Here is a 21,589-nt window from a genome sequence, read left to right as displayed (position 1 = left end):
ACAAGAGCAACCCCTCAGTCTGGCATACTGTGTCTCCCACTGTAAAGCCACAACTGGCGCCGCAGCCTTAGGTGACACTGATTCCCTCCCACCTACCAGGAACCCTCTCAGCTTCACTTCCGTGACACCTGTCCACTTGGGTGTGAACCCCACACGAGCTCTGATGTTCATGAGTTCTGCCCATTTTTTTATTCTAAACCATCCGTGTCAACCAATATCATACTTCCCTTCACTGCCAGTACCTGATTTCATCTCTTCCTGGCCCCGTGGTTCTTACTCAAGTTCGTCCTCCTCCTGTTCCTCCTTCACTTTGGAACCAGTTCTTGATGCTGCTGCTCCAGCTTTGAGCTCTGGCTTCTTTCTTCTCGTGGCCATTCCAGGGTATGTTTTCCTATAAATACCTTCTCCGGAACCTCACAGCACGTCATTGCAGCACGGGTTTGACTTACTGCCACCATCTCCAGATTTACCGTAATTCTGCAGCTGAAATGCAGACCGCACCTTGACTTTGCATGAGGCGCCAGGAATGCCCATTCTTAGAATTCCTTTCCTTCCTTTGTAATGTGCCAGATCTCTGTTGAGGACACAGATCATATGTCAGTTCTTCTGTGACACCTGAATCTCCTGGATGGCAAGTCACTGTATTCCTTATGTGGCTCTCAAAAATCTCACCATACATCCCATAAAGCACATACTCCTTTGGACTGTGCAATGTCTGACTCCCCTAGACATTGAGCTTCTTGTGCACAGACTCGTATCTTAATGAAGTGAGTATATTTGTAATCTCCCTTAAATCCTTTGAAGACTAAGATAAAATATGGGGGTAGAGAAGGAGGAAGAGAGAAAGGGAGAGGAAGAGAAAAAAGAAATGAATCATATTTCTTATAGAGAGTAGCTTCCAAATATAAGTTTTTTACTTTGACCCACAATAAGGAATATACTCTGTGCCATTAACCCCATACACACATACACACATGCCTGTGTGCACACGCATACACACACACCTGATATAAAAAGTTTCACAGGGTAGTAAAACTTAGCTTTCAAAGGCAGCACACTCTATTTTATTATTTTTAATACTAATATTGAGTGCCTAAATTGATTTTTACAGCAATGATACATTGGAATTACATAGGGATCTTTAAAAATATATATTCATGCCTGAGTTCCAGGCCCAGAGATTCTGACTTAATTGGTGTGAAACGTGGCCTTGATATAGAAGTCTTTCAAGGCCTTCCAGATATTTCCAATGTGCAAGTTAGGGTATGAACTGCAGGTCTGAAGCCTTGATGACCCATGAACTGGGACATGGCATCATCTTAGAGTTTGTCAGAAATGCAGAATCTTGGACCTCACCCCAGATGTCCTGATTAGAAAGTGTATTTTAACAAGATAACCTGGTGATTTCCAAGCCTATTGAAGTATAAGTAGCACCGCCCACATCATCCGTGATGTCACGGCTGGCAGTGCAGGCCGTGGTGACCGTGGGCAAGTTACTCACCTCTCTGTGCTTCAGTTTCCTCTCCTAAACAAGGGCATAGCAATAGTACTTCCAGAAGAGTAGCAGTATTCTACCCATAAGGTTCCCAGGGGCATCAAGTCAGATAATGCCAATCAAAGGTTTTGCACAATGCCTGGCATACAGTCTGGCATATAACAGGGATAAAATAAGCACCATCTATTTTTATTTATCCGCAGTAACAGCAAGATGATTGGCAAATAGCAGGCACTCAAAAAATTGTGCTGTTCACTTACAGAGACTCAGGTGAAATACTTCACCACAATTATGGAACTAGTTTACCAAAAATCTAATAATACAAGGAGTTCTAAGAGTAGATTAAACTGTCTATTCTGCTCCAATGGCCAACAGTTTCTAAATTTGCAAGGTTTTGGTATCTGTTGGAGTGCAAGCTCAGCTAAACATGTCTGTGTAAAATCATGCACTGGAAAGAATGGTTTTGGTGAGTTCATTTTGCCCCTGCTCATAAAAGCTGTCTTGTAAGTTGTCAGTTACTTGCAGGATATTAAACCATTCTGAGTGTCCATAGCCAGTTGGCCAAAACGTGTTTATTCCTCCAGCACCAAGCCCATATCTATCGGAATTTAAACTGTGAAGTGTGCTCTTAAAAACTGTAAACCATTTTATTCTTCGTGTGCATTTTCTGTACTTATTTCTACAGTGGAATTCAGAACATGATTTTGCCCAGATAAATTCCTGGCCATTACTTCAAGCCATAATAGCTTTGGGGGGAAGTAAGAAGATCCGTCTACCATAGAATCAAGGTCCCTTAGTTAATGGGCCTACAAATGATGGCTTCTGCTCCCGTTTTGATGACAAGCAGCCACATCTCTCCGCTGATGACCAAACCCCAACCGCAACCCAATTAGAACTCGTGCCCTGAGCTAGTGATCTACACCAGAGCCCAGTAAACTCTGTTATTCCCTTCTGTCTGAAAAATCATGCCTGAATCAACTCGGGAAGATGTACATGAAGAGACTATACCACTTCAGAAGATCAGCAAAAGACTGATCAGTACATCTCATTGACTTCTGGCCAAATAAGGCTGATGGGCTTTTCCCAACAGGAAACGAAAAAGAGGAGGTTTTCTCAGAAAAAGAGGAGCTCCACTTTCCCTAGCCCAGACACTGACGGGGTAGGGCTGGGAGCAGTGGACACACGAATAAAGGAATATTTGTCAAAAGTTCCCAGGGACAGAGCAGCCCAGACTGGATAGCAATTTAAAGATAAAACTACACAGTTCTCTAATTATTTTCAAATAGAATCGGCCCTTTTTCAGTTTTAAAATGTCAAAAGAGAACTAGAAACTGGTTTTTAAAAAGTACATTTAGTCAGCAAGAGAGCCCGGGCTGAACATCAGGCTTAAACCTGCAGCAACCAGGTGAATTACAGCCTAAATTAAATGACCCTCAGGGCATTTTAGCTGCGGTGCAGAGAGGAAGAAGAGACAAGCCAGGATCCGGATGGATAGGCATGAGTCAGCCGAAGGGAACCTGACCCATGGTCCCTTGTGCATCCCTCTGTGTGGGGAGAGTCAGTCATTTTGTCATCGTGTGTGTGTGTGTGTGTGTGTGTGTGTGTGTGTGTGTGTGTACACGCGCGCGCATGCGCGCATGTGTGTGTCCATGTCCAGAGTGTTCCATTAAGGCTATGGTTGTAGTTTAATTGAGCACAGACAGAATACAGACAAAATTATTGCTCTGTTGGCTCCAATGGCAGGGGCTGTCATTATCTGAAGAGATAGTACTTAACTACTATCAGTAAATGAAATGCTGAAAAGCGTAGGACTTGCCTCACACTAACACCTAAAGGGGCACAGCAGCCCTAAACACCAGCTGAAAAATGGTGAGCTGGCGGCTTCAGGATGTCTTCTGGGAATTTAAGCTGGAAGCAGAACGACCCCCTGGGGAGGGCAAAGTGTAGCAATGCCCAGTGCTCTGACCCGTGACGCTGCAGGCGCAGCTCGTCAGGGGGATTCGGGGTGGCTCTCTCCCTTGTGGAGGAGGAAACAGCTCCTCACTAAGCCTGAGGTCCATTGCCCTGTGATCAACTCTCAAATACCCACTCAGACAGACAAATTTCAGGGGTGGGAGATGAGGGGAAGTGACGGTGAGTGAAGCTGCAGTTAATAGTGAATACCGAACTCTGTCTGTCTTCTTTAGAGTTCAAGCCAGGAAGGGCTGGGGAAGGGCCCTGGACTTCAGCTTCCTATTGTCTGTACGAGACCCGCAAAATGCAGGAACCTCTCTCAGAACTCTTGAAAGATGCTCATCCCACCTCAGTTCAAATGTATCTAATGATGAAGCAGTGAAGGTGGAGGGAAGTTGACACCTATTATGTCCTTACTGTGCGCCAGCACGTATAAACTTATTTAATCCTCCTTTGAGAATAAAGAGTCCTGTGAGATGTAGGTATTACCATCTCCGTTTAAATAGGTCACAAGGATTGGATGGAGACACGGAAGTCGTTCTAAGGACACTCAACTACAGGTGGGGGAGCCGGGTCTGTAGGACTTCCTAGTCCTTTCCGGAAAGCCTTGCCACACAAAGTATGGACAGTCATGGACCACCACAGTGGCATCTCTCAAGCTTAGCAGAAAACCAGTATCTCAAGTCCCACCCCAGACGGACTGGATCAGGAGTTGCGTTTTAACAAGATCCCCAGGGGATTTGTGCGAACTGAAATGTTAGCAAACACTGCTCTAAATCTCTGAGGCTCTTCCCACCGTCCTGCCATGTGACATGGTTTCTCCTGGGATGGCAGAGTCATAACCGCTCAGTGTTCTTCCTTAAATTGAATCAAAATCTCCTTCCATGTGACCTTTACCTGACGTCCCTCAAGAACTCACCGGGGTGTCATTTTTTTCCACTCCTTTTCATTTTTTTTTAAAAATCTAAGCTCAACTTTTTATATCTATACCTATTCTATTTTATCTGCTGGTTTCAGTCTACATTTTCAAATCCAAGATGTTTTCTAATTTTTATTCACTTCTCCCAGTCTTATAATTTACATACTTAATGAACATACTTTCTTGTTATTCATTCAAGTATGATCTATGGATGATAGATAAATAGACAGATACATACACACACACATTAAATGCAGTCACACTTAGAGTTCAATGGCATGGTGATTTTAATCCATTTATCAATTTATGTGGGTTCTGCTATTCAAAAATCTAATTTAAAAAATGTTGGTTGCCAGAGAGAGAGGGGAAAATGGAGAGGTAACAGTCAAAGCATTCAAAGTTTCAGTTACACAAGACAAGATCTACAGTAGAGCATAGAGCTTATCATTAACAATACCGTATTGTATACTTAAACATTTGCTAATAGAGTAGAACTTATGTTAAATGTTCTTATCATAAAAGAAATAATAACAAAATTTTCTATAAACAAAAATAATAAATAAGGAGAAGACATTTGGAGACAATGGACAGATACAAAGCATGGATTGTGGGGGTGGTTTCACAGGTCTATACTTCTCTCCAGACTCATCAGCTTGTATACATTAAATACATACCGTTTTTTGCATGTCACTCATATCTCAATAAATTGTTAAAAAAAAAAAAACCTGTAAACTATCCTGAGGTATTTTCCAGGCAATATTTCTCCAACAAGGATTTTTTGGTTAGACATCTTGCTAACTCACAATGCTCAATATCTGTGGAATTGTCCTAAAAACTGAGTTATTTATTAACTAAGAATGCTTGATTTTTTTGTCAACCCATGCTGGCTGCTAGTAATTGTCCATTTCTTACTAAGTGCTCATGAACAATTTTTCTAATCATCTGTTCTAAAAGACTAACAAGTCTTACTTACCTAGTTATGATTTCTAGAATCATTTTCTCCTTTTAAAAAATGGACCACTTGCCTGGCTTTCATGCTCCAGGATTTCTCGCATTCACTCCCATTTCTTAAAGAATTCTCACTGAGTTCTTTCAAGAGAATAAACTGGGAATACTCAGCATCGCAGTATTTGAGTCTAGTATCATTTAATGGCTTTGAGCAACAATCATTATTCAAAGCAATTTATCTATTCTATAAAATACCCATTCTATAAAGTAGACATAATAATCTTCCTGGGAGAAGATGATATGTGGAAAAGTATTACATAAACTATAAAGCGTATGCATTATGGTGCCGGGACAACTTTATAATATAATTAGTGTCCTGATGACTTAAACTCATTTAGTGGTTGATACACTCTAACTTTAATTTCCCCATCTTGGTTCTGATACCACCTGGGATCTCTAAATTCTTTCCAAAGCCCCATGAGCAATGTTATGTATTGTGCCATGACCTACCCTTAGGTCAAAAGTTGGCAAACTATGATAACCTGGGCAAATCTGGCCCACTGCCTGGCTTTGTAAATAAAGTTTTATTGCAACAGCCAAACTCATTCATTCACGTATTGTCTGTGACTGGTTTTGTGCTATAATGGCAGAGCTGAGTAGTTGCTACAGAGATCATATAGCCTTTAAGCCAAAAGTATTTACTCTCTGGCTCTTTCCAGAAAAAAGTTTGCTGACCCTTCCCTTAGACTATACTTAGACTTTGTGATATTTAATTTTCTGTATATAGTTCCTAATCAAGCTCTGTGCTAAAGTACTAAACAAATTCATTTTATAGAATCCCTTTAACAGGCTCTTATGTCCTAAATGAAATTGTATTCTAAAATAAAATAATGCAAAATGATCTGATAAAGCTAGATCATTAGAATATTTAGCTAGAAAATCCTGTCAATTTAAGCCTTATTGATTAAAAAAAAGGGGGGGTGGGAATCTATAATACTTCCGTTTGATTTACAACCTTAATAATTCCCAAATATTAAATGAAAATGTATCTTTTACAATGATTTGACCGATGCTCATGTCAAATTGAGCATCACATCTCATTATCTAGCAAAGTAGACATCAAGGGAAATAACATAGAAGGTTAAGCTGAAATCTAGCTTTAAGGTATTGATCTATATTTCCTTTTAAAATTATTTCCTTTAGCCCAGTGTGTTGGCATAATATTTGAACATTCTAAAATGTAAGTACAGAAAAAAGTTCTCACATTAAGAGTCTGAAGAGTCAAAGTTTGAAACCACTTTATTTTGGGGGCCTTTTTCAATAAAGAATTTCAGGACAAAGTACATGTTATTCCATACGACAGTCTGTTAATTGTTCCCAAGAGAATAATAACAAGCCGCCCTTGAAAGGAATGGCTGGCAATGGAATTAGCTCCAGAGACTCTAAGACAGTATTTGCCAAGAAACAAGGTCAGTCTGATAATATGTCAAACACATCTTTTATTAACCTGAATAAATAAAATATACCTATAAATTATGAAGTGCATGGTGGCTGAGTTGCCTGACCACTGCTTTAAAACGTCCTCATTAGCATGTCGTGTCTGTGATAAATGACTTTAAATTTTATATTTCTCTGAAAGGGTGTTTTAAATTTTATAAAAGCAATACCCTCCAAGCTCACAGGGGAGAGAATGGCAACGCGGTTCTTTTACAGAATCATGATCTAGCTTGAGTTTTACTCAGATGATTAAATCATGGATCAGCGTCTCCTACAGAATTCATGTCTATTCCAAAGTGGTTACTGCTATAGTTCATAGTATCTGCAGTTGTCCTAAAAGCAATAAATCTTTTCCAGCAGAGTAACCCAGAAGACCTCAGTTAAAGGGATATTTTAAAAGCCAATGGCTATTTAGTGTATTTAATTCACATTAGTAGACCATAAATAGGGGAAATTGATGAAAAATATAACCTTTTCTGCATGCTAAAACTCAAGAACAATTATTTTTTCATCTTTCACCTGAAAATAACCAAATGCTTAACCCAACATTAAATAATGTCTCAGTGGCACAGTGCAATAAATGTGTAACATTTAACAGAAAGCAAAATAAGATTGTGTCTAAAACCCTGAGAGAATAAGAGAAGAATTCAAATACAAGTCTGTGTGCACACACACACACAGTACCCAGCATGGTGTGCCACACTTACCCACAAAGCCATAGATCAGACAAACCAGTCTATCCTCTTGGGATGGCTATAACCATCCCCTAGGCAAATAGTTTCTGACTGTATCAAGTCTAAATTATTCTGACATGACCTATATCTTTTTTTTTTTTAAGATTCTATTTATTTATTTGAGAGAGAGATCACAAGGAGGCAGAGAGGCAGGCAGGGTGGGGGAGAGGGGAAGCAGGCTCCCTGCTGAGCAGAGAGCCTGATGAGGGGCTCGATCCCAGCATCCTGAGATCATGACCTGAGCCGAACGCAGAGGCTTAACCCGCTGAGCCACCCAGGCTCCCTGACATGATCTATATCTTTATGTGTTTAACTGAGATGTGTGATGCCACAATCTGAGTCACTAGGAAAAATAATCCCCCAACTGAAGAACTGTGATCAATCCAAAGAGTGTAACTTTGTGCAAGGTTTATGCTGTATTAAGAAGTGAAAGAGCGAAAGTCTGCTCATACAATAGTGTGAGATCACCTCCCCGTCACGTTCCCTGCCCCAGTCACTGACCACCACTCCAATCTTCATCCTCCTTCAGTTGGTACTTCCTTGGAAGTGCCCCCTCCAGCAAGCACCGTTTCCCAAACTTGCTTTCAGACAGTTCATAGTTTTTTTAAGATACGCATGATTACAAATCTTAGCCTTCAGCAAGTTTTCTTGATCCCTTACTCTGCGTTGATGCTGTACTGGATACCCACTAGATCAATGAGAAATAAGAATGGCTGTTTTGTACATTACCCACAGAGAAAGGATAAACGTTTTTCTCTCTCTCTTTCTCTCTCTCTTTTTTAAATTTTGTTTTGTTTGATACTTCAGTGAGCACTGCTTATCTTTAATATTCCACCAAAATACTGAAAAAAATCATTCATTTATCCATGATAACTATATGCTAGTTTTCTTGTCAGCTGGAGTTATAGTTAATAGTATTTTCAGGCTAGGGACTATACCTAACTCATCTTCGTATCTGCTGGACCCTTCCCAGAGCATGTAACCCCATATTTTTGTATGCATACTAAATATTTATTTATTTTTGCATGCATACTAAAACATCAAAATTGTCATATTATAATTAAAAATACATTAACTTAATGTGACACTGGTTAATCCATGCTGATTAAAAACTCTCATTAATAGTTAAATTAGTGAAAATAGAAGAACTAATTAATTGCTGCTTAATAAAAGCATTGAGATTGAAAAATCATTTTAAATACAAAATCCATAGAGAAAGAACAAAAGAAACTAGGAAGTAAAAGCTTAGGGCCTTGGTCTCTATGGTCATGACTCCAAAATTTGTATCTCTAGCCCCTCACCTCTGTGTTTGCAAGCGCCCCCCTCCACTAGAGTTAACCAAATCATTACTTACCTTCTCTCCTGCAATGAATTTTTACTCACACCAATGATATGATCATTCTCACAGATAACAAAGTTAATATTTTAAGTATTTCTCTAGTTTGTTAGGTTTTGAAAATAAAGATGTATATTTTGCATATGCAGGATATATAAGATATGTCATAACTACAATCTGAGTCAATCAACAATAGTTAGTAAAGTTACTGTTAAAAAATAGTGTTAACGCATCTTTTCTGACTTAAAAAATTAGTAAAGAATCTATGAGAATATTTTGGCCGAACAAAAAAAAAATATTTAATTAAGTGAAATAAGTACTGAAGTTTTAGTATTTGCTTTGTATTTATTAAAAAAAAAACAAAATTCTGCCTCTTAGCTTTAATCTTTCTTCACAAAGCAGGTAAATGTCTTGTCAGATTTAACATGATAATTGCATATTTAGTAGGTGAATAAACTTAAGAACCTGTAATCAAACCCACAGGGAAAAATAAAACTAAGACAAAAATTAGCTAAAGACAGTTCATAGCAGAAAATCTGTGATAAAGTTCCAATTTCTTATCCTTTCAGAGCTAAGTCTGAATTTTAATTAATATTTTTTCCAATATCCTGACTCACATATTTTAGGCTGAAGGAATTATTGAAAGATTGACTAGCAGATTTTTGATGTAGTAATAAATATTTATGATCTCTTGACTGTATTTTTGTATTATTTATTGACTAAATTCTTAGATCTCTTGCTTCCATAGGCCAGTAATTATGGATATCAAGTGTGACTTTATGCTTTCTCTGTGTCAGTTTCCTGAGTAGAAGTCAAAATGGAAATGGTTTACAATTACATACCTTCAACAGTCATTGATTATTGTTTATGTAGAAAAGTTAGCATGTCTGTGTAACTAAAATAGAAAATAAAATGTACAAAAAAAAATGCAGCAACAACTAAATATGCTTTCTATGTTCTAGGTGTCAGCTAATGAGCTAATTGCCCCACCCATACTTGGGTCCATTCAAATTATCCATCCTGATTTCAGTTAATTGGGATACATAGTCTTGTTCCTACTAGTTCTGTCTTTTGGGATTTATGAAAGCCAGATTTTCAAAGCTTAAACATCTCGTAAAATACCTTAAACTATTTTTGTTCTTTTTTTCCTGTATTTATTAGATGTTTATGACCTCCAAGTTATATCCCCCAATGGTCCTCTTTTGTTACTTGTTATTTTGTCTGTCTTTTGTTCTGATTTACTTCCTTTACACTTGGGCAGCTAACTAGCCCATTCAAATATAGATAATTCTATATTTGGGTGATTTCTTCACGTGGGCTACAAGTTGTATATAAAAACTAGACTAGTATGTCATCATAAAATATCATGTATGTTTGCATTATGCCAAAATAGCTATTCAGTGCAGGCAGTCAAAACGTGAAATTAGGTAAACAAAATTCCAAACGATTAACTTGTAGTCTAAGTCTTAAGAAATGCCGGGGCTCCTGGGTGGGTCAGTCGGTTGAACATCTCTGACTCTTGATTTCAGCTCAGGTCAGGATCTCTGGCTCCTGGGATCTAGCCCCCAGGGCAAGTGCTCAAAAACAGGGGGAATCTGCTTGTCTCCCCCTCCCTGTGCCCCTCCCCTAGCACACACTCATGCAGGCATGCGCTCAATCTCTCTCTCCAAAATAAATAAAACAAATCTTAGAAGAAAAAAAAAGTGCCAAATAAATAGATCAAATGAATCTTGAAATTTGATAAATTTATATAACCAAGCATGCATATAGTTAGCACACAGGCTTGAAGGTAACCCCAAACCTGGAGATTGACACAGCTCTGCTACTTTGCGAATATGGTACTTAGTGTCTTTAAGCTACAACCACTTCTACAAAATGGGGATAGAATATTCTCCATCAGGTTATCTCAAAGATTAAATGAGATTAAATCTCTAATGGGCTTCACAGAGTTTGGGGCACAAAATTTTACTGTTCTTAGCACATAAATAGTAGCTATTATTATTAGTGAATTTGGTCATTACTCTGTGACCTCCCAAACTGTATTTTTTCAGTAGAAAGGATTCAGTGGACTGTTTTTGCGTTATCTGAACCAAAAAAATCAAGAGGCTCTGTAAAACATTTACTTTTCATTTGATTAATCTGGGACTGTGTGGTTATGATTTTTGCATTTTACTCTGACTTGTAAAAACTTGAAATAACATAAAGTGCTAACACTATAATTATAAAATTATTACTAGATTTGAGTTTATATATATAAAATTATTACTAGTTTATATATATAAAATTATTACTAGATTTGAGTTTAGAAAGCAAGAAATTTTCATTGTTTCTGACTTTATCATTAACTGTATTTGACTGGAACATAAAATGTATTGTAACCTTGAGTGAGCAAAATAACATAGAAACCTGAATCTATTCACGTAGATATATGTTCAGTGGTGGTGGTAGAGGGAGGGACAGTTTAAAATCTTTGAGGAAAGGTCCTACTCTTGATTTCCACTCAGGTCATGATCTCAGCGTCTTGAGATCAAGCCCAGGATTAAGCCCCAGGCAGGTTCCACACTCCGCAGGGAGGCTGCTTCTCTCCTTCTCCCTCTACCTCTGCCCCCCTCCCCCACCCATCATGCGCCTTCGGAAGAACACTCATTCTCTCTCTCTTTCTCGAAAATAAATAATTAAATCTTTTTAAAAAAAATACAATAAAATCTTTGAGGACGATTCTGTGCTAACTTATTCCAATCAGTTTCAGTATGGTATAATAATTGTAACATTGGGAACAGCAGGGGATTATATTGTTTTTCTCTGTGCCATTTGTCTGTTGTATCTGAGAATAGAATAATCTCCCATTATCTGCAGGGCAATTGCTGCATATTTTCCTGAAAGTCCTGGACTAGTGACATTGCTCATCCCCGAAAGAGTCTGGGTACAGTGTCTGGCACAGAGAGGGTCATGGGGAGATTCACACCCAATGGAGGAAGTCTTACATGTCTGATATTAGAAGATACCATATTGATTTCCCCTTCTCTCCACATAAATCAAAGAGATAGTAACCATCTTTCTCTGGATGCCAAATGTTTAGTGCAGCCAAGACAAAATTTTCTCCTCCCCTTTGCCATGTGTTTGAGGGATTTTTAATTGGCAATCTTTGGTGTATATGGCCCCACGAACAGACTGACTTCTTGATACTTGTATAAAATATTGCTCTTTCAGAAACTGAAATTGGAAATAAAAGCGTCCAAGTTTGAACGATCAAAGTCTGTCAGTGAAGACTCACATCTGCCAAGTCTGTTTTCCTCTTAACAAGTTAGAAGGGCTCTCTCATCAAGCCTTGGACCCGTGTGTATGCAGCATACACTCGCATTTTTAGCATGGCGCATTCGTTCTCTCTGCCAGCCATTTTATGAAGCTCGGCAGCTTAATGCTACAGCAGTTCAGAAGTCCATATGGGAGCCCTCGTTTCAGCAAAGCGGCAGGGGCTCTGCAGTTTTTCACATGAGGGGAGTAAAGGAGGAGATCAACAGCCTCTAATGTTCCAGTACCAGTTAGGGATTGTTGATTGGCTCCCAGCGAAAGCACCAGCCAGAGCACGTTCCAGAAATACCATCCAGGGTGATAAAGATCTAGGGGTGAGAGCTTCCTTGGATGAACAGCCCCCCAAAATAGACATCCCCAACCTTCAGTCTGGATGCCGGAGACAGCACCCAGCTCACCCTGGAGCAGATATTCTTTTTGTGTGTGTGTGTGTGTGTGTGTGTGTGTGTGTGTTTTTCAAACGCAATTCAAGGGAACAACATCGCAGAGTGTTATCTGGCATCTTGAAATAGGTTATTTTCCCCTCTTCTACTGTCAATTTCACAGTATCAAAAACTAAATTCTACTTTCCTTTGACTAAAAAACACTGCTTCTACCTTCTTAAAAGCATGTATTGGTCCATCGGTCAGGTCGCAAACCTTTGAAACCATTTGGCAGAAGGCGGCAGTCTGCGATGAGATGGATGTCCCAGGCCTTTCCATCTCTTCTTGTTACTCATTTTTCTTGCTCAGTCAGAATGGTTGGCTGTCCACAGCGGTGGGTTGAGTAAACTGTTGGAAAGCATGTCCACGCACATTCCTGGCTCCCCCCAGCCAGCTGTCCTCCGTCATTTCAGGGGAGGTTTTATAACCTTTTGATACTGTGTTGGAGTAAGTTAAGAAGATAGGGATGCTCCTGTCACGTTGGCCCCAAGGAGCCATTTATGTAAAAAAAAAAAAAAAAAAAAAAAGACTCGTGCTCATTCAGGAATATGCTTAACGCTATTTGAAAGTAAGCATGCAAGTTGCTTACTGTCCATATGAAATGACTCTTCCCAACAAGGTACTTCTGTGTTTGAATTTTCAGAGGGGGTTGTGTGTGGTTGAGCCTGATTGTGCGATGCTTTTGCCCTCGTGTGTATCTCTAACACACGGGAGAGGACGAGGACACGCTACATTTTTATCTTGCTTTCATAAACTTTCATTTTGTCAAGGTTTTAAAGTATATTTTTTAATTCTTTTGTTTTTATTTTCTTTCCGTGAAATCATAAGCTCTCTCTAGATGCAAGAACCCATTTTCATTTTATAGGATCCCTCTGACAACATATTTGTCTTTTCTCTGTTTAAAATTCATTATATTGTTGTAGAGAAATGACAGGTTCACTGACCATTTCATGTTACTGAGTTAAAGTGAGCAAGCTATTTAGAAAGCCTCTGCTCTTTGAAGCTTTGCAAAAAATGGTATTTTGTGCTTTCTTTTTGCCTCTTTACTTATAGCTTTAATCTGAATTGTTGTTTCATCTTTGCCCAATCAGCAAATAATCAATGCCTTTAAATTTTCTTTTCTTTCTCCTTTCCAACAAAGTAAAATGCAAGTATTTAAATTTATCTTACCACACAATGCCAAACACAAAGGAAATGTAAATAGATCACTGGACTCATTCGCATCTGCCAGTGAATAATTGTTGAATGTGTGCTGATTAGGCATAATTTTTTTTTAACCAAGCTTTTAATTAGGCATCTGCACCGGGTCACAGAAATGAAATTATAAAATGTGATTAAGAAGTCTTTCATTCTTTTGGGAAATAAGGGGCTATGCCAACATCTTGGTATCCTTTGGCCCACAGTTAGGGTGTTGTAATCACTGGCTGCTTTTGTAGAAAATCAAGGAACCCTGGGGCAGGCTCCCAGAAGCTTGTCACTTACCTGTTTAATGGCACCACAGAAGGTTCCCAGTTGCCTCCTAGGAGAGCTTTCCACATTCCCACAAGATGTAGGTACTCTTAAAGCTACACCTTCCACATGATGTTTTTCTGGCTTTTCCATTTTACATGGACAGAAACTAGATCGATGAAAGTGAAATTGCTTGTCCAAGATCACATGGCTATTGAAATAATTTATGCCTGTGCTGATGTTGCGGGATGGTTCCTGAGTTTGGTGGGTGGCGGTGCCCTGTCAGCTTTCTGCCTCAGTCTTCTCAAAGCCTTCTTCCAAGCAGCCTATTTTGGGGGGCTGCAGGAATTTCGCTGAGTTATTGGTGGATTCCCCTGTTTGCAATATTGGCTTTACCACTTTCCTCCATTAACTTAACTAATCAAAAGAATGTTGCAGTTCATCTCTCTGTTTTCATATTCAGGAGTTAATATTTTGTCCAGCATTCATCCTGATAGGATCTGAGGTGCACAAAAGAGTCCTCGAGTCAACATATGTCCTGGACTGTTGTAAATTCTTAACATTTCCGTGGCAGTCTGGAGTTCGATTTTTAAATCTCACCTAATTATCAGTGTGACTTCAGAGAAGTTATGTAACTTCTAGGCTCAGTTTTCCTACGTATAAAGTATAGGTAACAATGCCTATTTGATAGAGATAGGTAAGATGGGGTTTACAAATGCCAGATAAATATTATGTGTATTAAAATTTCTAAGTCACTATGATCACAGATATTTGGGTGCTGTTAGTGTGGGTAAGTGCATTGAAGAGCTAAGCTGTCAGGAAGAGTAGCACGCAGGGAGAAGTAATTAATAGTCAACAATAGGAAGTGGTCAGAAAGAAGGTCAGAAAGGTGAGACCAGTCTCCAAGGGTAACTAGGAGTTTGTTAGTGGGGACAAGCCCGGAGAGAGGCAGGCGGTTGGAAAGAACAGAGCACATACAGGGGCATGGCTGTGGGCTTGGGCAACTGAGGCACAGACTAGTTTGGAAAGAGGCAGGAGTTGATGAAAATATAGACCAAGAGCCTTATATGCTGTGCTAGACGATTTGGACTCTATTCTCTGTCTATGAACAGGCACTGAAGGATGTTAAGTAGGAAAAATAACTCAGGAAATATAGAAGATGAGTTGCCAGGGAAGCAGGTGAAGGCAGGGCCAGTGCTTTGCAGCCAGTGACATTCATGCCTTTGACCTGCACGATACTCACACTCTCTTGGTTCCTGAGCCAATACTGACCAGAGGAGGGGTTTTATTAAGAATCCCATGTGCCTCTAGAGGTCTGTATGGAGTAGGATTAGGGAACTCCATAACCCCGCAGGCTCACTGTATCATGTCGTGTACTAAGCTTCCCTTTCCTCCTTCCCTTGTCTTTTCTGCTGTGACATCAGGAAGACCAGCTAAAAAAAGTGTTGCAGAAGTCCCTACAATAGATGGTAAGGTCCTGACCTCAGGTGGTGGAAATAGGAAAAGAAAGGAAGGAACTCATTGCAGACATAGCTAAGAGGTAGATCCAGAGCCTTTGAGAATTTCAGGGTGAAAAAACTGCCTTAGAGATCATCTGGTTCAGTCTTCTCTTTTTATAACACTGTGCCTGAGTCACAGTAGTAGTTAAGTATGGTAAATATTTGTGGAATAAATTAATGAATAAATGAGGGATAAGATCCAGAGATGTGTTGACAGCACTGATTATTAACATACCTAGCATAAGGACATAAATCTCTTGACACCTAAGTCAGTGCTCTCTCCAGAGGCCACACTTGGTTTTAGAATGTTAAAAAAAATAATAAAACATTATCAGAACCTTCTTTTAGTGCTATGGCTCAATTCACTTCATTTTCATTCACAATGTGACTTAAAAGGTAGCATATCAGAATTAATAAACTAAGGATCTTCTGATGAAGACATTTTGTCCTACCTCTTATACCTTCATAATCTGAGTATTTGTTTTTGGCATTTCTGCATAGGCATTCCGCAATGTCACAAAGTGAGAAAGGTCTGGAGAGAAATACTCAAGGCTCTTTGTGCATCTGGTACAGCACGATGCTTCCCTTTGGAGAATAAACTATATTAAGGGCAGTTATTTTCAATTTAATTGAAGTCTTGAGTAGCACACCCTCACAAGTATATGTCAAAATTTATTATGTTTGGGGGGACTGTAGAATAGAATGAGAATGAATATTCAGTATTATAATAAAATTTCCTATTACGATAAGACTTATATGATTATTATGATTATAAAAACCACAAATACAAGATTCAGAAAAGAATGACAGGTCAGTCAAATCTTATTGGTTAGAGACGAACGTCAAAAAATAGTAATTTTTCAATGTAGAGTGCATGTAATTGGTGGGATGGGAGTAGTGGGTGAGATTTTTTTTTTCTTTTAGCCAAAAAATGTAGATGGCTTGGCAAAAACACAAGTCTGAAACAATAAAGGCAGCAAGGTCAGCTATGTAATCTATTCCAGTTTTCCTCTGATTAAATCTTTCTATCCTTTATTCAATACAGATGTATTCTAAATACCTGAAGAGTTCCAAACATAGTAATATTACTCTATTTATTTTGTGGGGGGTAACTTGAAATAGGTAGAAAACTCCCACAAAGGAATAAAGTCAGAGATGAATTTGTACTGACAAACATGATGAGATAATAGCAATCGGAGCAGGAATAATAGAAGATATCTTTGAAAAAAATGAAGGAAAGGATGAATCATTTGGGATGGAATTACACCCAGAAAGGAAGTGCCCCTGAGGGGAGAGGAATGGCAGAATTCAAGTAAAAGGCAAGGAGCAAGTTATAAATTGTGAGCAGTTAAGAACCAGGCGTCACAAGAATGGGAACTTACTGGGTGGTGAAGACAAAAATAAGTTGGAAAGCCTGCTGGTAAAGAGCGTTAACCAGCACATCTAAAGGTTGAGTAGTTTGAGCTTAATGGAGGAGGCTACAGGATGAAAATGGAATGTGAAGGAAGTAATTCTGGTCTCGTCCAAGATGGTGGCTACGGAAGGTAGACAGCAGGTGGTAAGTGAGAGAGGCTAAAAAGGAAGCCTCTGCACACCACCGTGACTCAATGAATGTGGGAGCAGAAGAAAGAAGTATAAAAATAACTGGACTTGAAGAATGCTTTATGAAAAGTGCCCTGTTTTATCCAAAATAATGAAGTACCCAAGAGGTATCCAGTAGTGTATTTTGATTCCCATGACTAAGAGAGAGACCAGTCAGCGTGGCACGTGCTTTCGTACAGGCCAGCAGTTTTCAACTTCTGCTTCATCAGCCTGACTCTTCTTCACTGTCACTTTGAAATCTCTTCATTGGGAATCAGGTCCTTATGAGACCAGCTCTACTGGAGACCCCAAGCTCATCAGTCCCTCCAAATCTGACCCAGAGGCCCAAGGTCAGTAGTCCCAAAACATCTGGCCCCAGTAGGGCCTAAAGTGAATGGCCACACAGGAAACAGTGTAAACTTGCAGGCAAGATGGCAATGAAAATGTGTGCTTGGCTTCCGAAAGAAATGCACCATTTTATTTTTATGGAGAGCCCTTCCTTGGTAAAATTAAAAGTGTTTTCACAAGCATGATCTCATTCTCACAGTAGCCGTGTGAAAGAGGAAATGGAGGAGATATTTTAATTCCCATTTTATAAAAGAATAAATGGAGAGGGGGAGAGATCAAGTGACTCTTTTCCGAATTCTCCCTCTTAAATAGGCCAACGGGGCTTGAGCTAGAGCCAGTTTTCCTAATGACGTGTCTGTGTGTGTGTGTGTGTGTGTGTGTGTGTGTGTGTGTGTGTTCTGAAGCCCAGTCTAGCCTAAGACTTGGCATGGCACCATCGGGTGGCATGTACCAGGTGGCTCACATTTTTATTTCACAACATATAAGTGACATTCATACAGCACAGTCTATAAATATCCTACCCAATTAGTACTATCTGAACAGGCAAATGTTTGCTTACAAATCCATCAACAATTGTGGAATGACACAATGTCTAGGCATCTATACACATTTTTTTAAGTGAGCCGTTGAGCACTGTCAAGTTGTTAGTTTTAATCCTGTGATAACTGACCACGGATCTTTCACATTCAAAAAGCTTCTGCGTAGCTCCATAAAGATACCGCTTTATCACTGCTTGCTTGATGACTTGAAAAATTGCTCTGAATGGAAAATATCCATAAATTTTAAAAGGCAGTCTTACCAAGAACCACAAATAGTTCTCATTCTGTTTCTAAATAGCAAGATCGCATTAAAACTCAAAAATAGATAACATTAATCACTATAATTCAAATAACTACTCTCTAGACCTGGCAGGGAACCTTGAGAGCTTAGTTCTTTTTTCCTATGAATCTCTGGCGTAGCATGCTTGGGGGGTGGGGAATTTGTTAACAGTATTTAAAGTTAGGGAAAGCCTTAGCGGAAAGAGGCATTTGTTGCCTTCCTGTCTTTTGTCTGCCCACTCAGAAACCCATACTCAGCCTTGATTATGACTGTGGTGGGAATAACTTGGTGGGACTATGCTGATTTTTATAGAAGGATATAACCAAGGACAGATAATAATTACTGAAATAGCAGTCATCCTTTGCATAACAATTTGCAGCTTACAAACCCTGTCACCTGCACAATCTCATTTGTTATTTCCCATAGAACAATACGTTGCTATTATTATTGTTCCTCATTATTGTGAAAAATGTGAGTCACAGAGGATTTAAGTTAGTTTTGAAAGTCACATAGCTAGGAAGTGATAGAGCTGGAAATTGGACCAAAGTTTTCTGACACCCTATCCCAGGTAATGTCAGCTGTACCATGCAGCCTCCCAAACCTACCAAAAATGTTGGGTCAAGAATGGAGGTGGCCAGAAAAGTAGTCAATCTGTTTAAAAAAAAAAAAAATGTTAAGGACTAACCAAATAGGTAAAAACGAGGAAATGAGATATACTAAAGAGGAAACCCAAATGGCCAATGAACATATGAAAAGATGCTCACCCTCACTAGCAATCAGGGAAATGCAAATTAAAACCATGATCACACCCATTAGAGCAATGAAAATTAAGTCTGAGAATGCCAAGTATTGTATCAGATAGGGAGCAATGAAAATTCTGATATACCAGAAATGGGAGTGTAAATCAATTTGACCTATTTTGCTAGCCATTTGCCATGATAGAACAAAGTTGAAGAAGCACGTGGTCCTGGCCCAGCGATTCAACACCAAGGTCCATACCTCAGAAAAACCCCACCGCAAGTGCACAAGGGCCATGGAAGGAGATTATTAGCAGAATTATCTTTAGTAGCCAAAAGTTCACAAGAACCCAAGCATCTATTAACATAAGAATGGACAAATATTAATAAAATAGTGATGTAGCCATCCAAAAATAATCTGTTGCAGTGAAAATTAATGAACTAGAGGTAAAAATAGGTAAGTATCACAAATACATTGGAAGGAAATTACAGAAGATTAATATATATACCATTTACAATGATTTTAAAATGTTTAAAGCCATATTTGGGGGACATTATTATTTAGGGATTAAATATTGCTTAGGGACATTATTTACAGGTACATAGATATGTCACAAAAACAAGGTGCATGTGAATAATGCAGGACAGTGATTATGATTGGAGAGGGCAGTAGGTGGGAGAGAGGTGCTAGCCGGGACCACAGCTCGTATGTTCAGTGTTCTCATCATTGAGTTGGACGGTGGTACACGGTATTTATTATTCTCTCAACCTTGTAATGTGTAAAATAGATGATCCTAACTTTAAAAGTAGAAGAGAAGAAAAAAGTGTGTCTGGATCAGCTACTTCAACACACCCGTTGAAAATGATGGCAGAGAGTCCCTGTTTGCCGTGATCTAATGGACAATCACAGTACCAGAGAAAGGATGTCCATCCCAACTCAACCATAGTCCTGCTCCAAAATCCACCATTACACCAACACCCTTTCTGATATACATAATTGAAGTGTGAAGTTCCATCTAACCAATCACGGAGTCTGTGACATTTTCTAGAATCACACTTAAGCTGGATCCCAGAAAATGTTTGTTTGACTTTTCTGTCTTTATATCTTTAGCACTCTCAAGCAGATCTCTAGCATTTGGGAGGAGTGAATGTTAGTTAACTGAGTCTATGTTGTTGGAAGTATTTTACTCAAGAATGTTTTATTCATAGAATTATTTATTTTAGAATGCATAGAGTGAAGTAATCATTTCATATCAGACACCTAAGAAAAGCTAGAAAAGTATTTAACTCTGAAAGTTCAACTCTGTTTTTACATTTTTGATGTTTGCAGTTCTGATGGGCAAGGATGTCTCAGAACGAAATCCCTAGCCATTTACACTACCCACTTCAGAATTACCCCAATAAATTAACGTCTGCTGAGTTACTCATTTGACAGTCTGTGAAAACATGTCTTTTATATCCCTCATATACTCCTCAGCGTAGTCAGTCACAATCTCAATTTGCAAGTTCAACTCTCAAATATTATGGTTTGTGAGAATAAAAATATCCACTCATAATAGAACAGTTCTCTATAAATAAAATTGTTATTCATACATAATTGAAATTTTTAAACAATTACCTCAAGCATGTTTTTTCTGTATCTTAAGGAGGAAATATTATTTTTCAGAGTTTTTATTTTATAATGAATAATTAATATTCAGGGTACTTTTAACATCCTAAAGTTACCTTCTATCCAATGGACTTCTGTAACTCTATGATAATTCATTGGGGAGAGAGGACAAATGCCTTTTTCAAGAAGATCTACAGAAATATTAATTAATCTAAGATCAGAAGATGAGTTTATGGCAGCCTCTTGTTTGAAAGCCAGGGCCCCAAATCCTCCCCACCGTAGTTTAGCAATAGTAATAGTAGTAGTGGTCCACATTTACTGGGCACTCACCATGTGTCAGACACAATACCAAACACTTTCTCTGCATTATCTTATTTAATCCTCACAACAACTTCACAAATGAGGAACGGTGGCTCAAAGCAGGCATGTCACTTGCCCCAATCACATATCTGCTAATTAGTAGAGCCAGGATATGGACCTGGGTCCCTGATCCCAGAACTAGTGCTCTTGACCTTTACTTGTGCATACATGGAGCCTTTGTAAACACATCTTACTATAGATGGAGAAAATAAATGGGCAAAATGTTTCCTCTTCCATAAAAAAGAAAAATAGCAGTTGACTTAGTCAAATTAGACCAAAAAAACCATATACCAGGCTTTTACATACAAAACTCATGACCACCACTTCTCACTAGTTTGAAAATTCCATTACCTGAATTGCACGGAAGATGGAAATGAAGATGAAAAAGAAGCATAGAATGTGTGCTTCCTCAAGGTCCAAATTCTTCCAAACTTTTCTTTCTGAACACAAAGCTGTTTCTGAACTCCAAGAATAAACACATAGCATTTTTTTTTCATCATTTGATTATCGTGTTTGTTGGCAGACCTGTTGGTAACCTTGAGTCACCTACAGTGAATTTAAATATTATTCT

General features: G+C 38.8%; 1 protein-coding gene across 3 annotated transcripts in view; it reads left to right on the top strand.

Moving 5' to 3' along the window:
• Window positions 1-21,589, top strand: part of MAGI2 (membrane associated guanylate kinase, WW and PDZ domain containing 2) — a gene marked incomplete at its 3' end in the record, with an annotated part of 1,345,444 nt that overhangs the window by 1,075,138 nt on the left and 248,717 nt on the right. The window lies entirely within an intron of this gene.

Source organism: Martes martes, assembly GCF_963455335.1.
Source record: "Martes martes genome assembly, chromosome: 11".
NCBI classification, from domain to species: domain Eukaryota; kingdom Metazoa; phylum Chordata; class Mammalia; order Carnivora; family Mustelidae; genus Martes; species Martes martes.
This window is presented reverse-complemented; position numbering and strand designations above follow the sequence as displayed.